This window comes from Fukomys damarensis, unplaced genomic scaffold (assembly GCF_012274545.1).
Source record: "Fukomys damarensis isolate Sample0158 unplaced genomic scaffold, DMR_v1.0_HiC HiC_scaffold_11, whole genome shotgun sequence".
NCBI lineage: Eukaryota > Metazoa > Chordata > Mammalia > Rodentia > Bathyergidae > Fukomys > Fukomys damarensis.
The window spans coordinates 38132383-38133770 of record NW_022900923.1 but is presented as its reverse complement, the minus strand read 5'-3'; the positions used below and the strand labels follow the sequence as shown (position 1 = coordinate 38133770).

The 1388-nt window shown below is 31.0% G+C and overlaps 1 protein-coding gene across 5 annotated transcripts in view; it reads right to left on the bottom strand.

The window, feature by feature from the left end:
• Ptprc (protein tyrosine phosphatase receptor type C) overlaps nucleotides 1-1388 on the bottom strand; it is a 124066-nt gene that overhangs the window by 71871 nt on the left and 50807 nt on the right. The window lies entirely within an intron of this gene.

Genomic DNA, 1388 nt, shown 5'->3' with positions numbered 1-1388 from the left:
ATTCTCTCTCTCTCTCTCTCTCTCTCTCTCTCTCTCTCTCTCTCTCTCTCTCTTTTTTGCATTTTGGGTCCTGATTTTAACTCACCTGCTTCCATCACTGGGGGGCTCGTTATGACAGTGAAATAAACTCCCCATAAGGGGATGAGCCCTATGCCACTGTACCGTGAACTGCCCATTCTACGCTATAGTCTTCCCTCTTCTGCAAAATAACTCACTTACATGATTGAGATTAATTTAATCTTTCATGAAAGAGAAAATTAAATTTTAAAAAGCAGCAGTCAGGAGTGGTGGTGCACACCTGTAATCACAGCTCTCTGGAAGGCTGAGGCAGGACAACGCCTCACCTCATAGTTGCCAGCCTGGGTAACTTAGCAATTAAGAGAGACCCTGTCTTGAAATAAAAAAAAAATTTAAAAAGGGCTGGAGAATGGAGTTCAGTGCAGAGGCCCTAGGTTTGAACCCCAATACCACAAAAACAAATAAATAAATAATAAATGCTTAGGCCAATTACAGTGCTATTAGGAATGACTTTCATTTACTTAGAGCATCTTTTTAGTAATGGTTACTATAAAACTGTAAAATTCTAACAATGACATTAAGACCTTTTAAAAATGGAGAAATATGCCTGTTGTGCAGATTTAGGGATGGTTTTTGTTAGTATTCACCATCTAGAGTGAATTTTTATTTAATGATAAAAATAATTTCTATAATTCTCTAATTGTCAAATGTGCCTCATTTAAAATTATGCATGGTAATTCTTCAGAATTATCCTAATCGTTTCATTTATCTTTTTAATGCATGCTGTCAACCATATGACCAATCAAAATTTAAAAAGTACATTTTCAATAATATAGAAGTCATGTGATTTATCTTTACTACCCTTAAATTTAATTTCTCTATTATTCTGTGTGTAATGTATATAAATTTAATGGTGACATCTTCATTATTCAAGTTTAGTTATCTCTGAATTTGGATACGTTTTAAGACCATTATTTCAGTTGTGATAGGAGGATTTGATAACAATTATTACAAGCTACTCAACAATCAAGGCTTTTGCATATTTTTTAAAAGTCAAAGTACTCCTGAATAATTAATTATATAAACAAGTAACTATATGAAATATATGTTTAAATCTACACACAAATGAATTATAAACATAATACATACAATATGTTACTAAATCTTAAATATAAGATTATGTTTAGATTTTACTTTTTCAGATAACTTTTAACTTATTTTGAACTAAAAAGTTTTGTGATGTAATTTAAATTTATTACTATAAAACCCTATAGTTGAACTATAGTTGAAATATTTAAGGAAGTTTGGAATCCTTTCATGTTCTTTACCTTCAAGATAAGAAAGGTTATTATTTGCACATGATAACATAT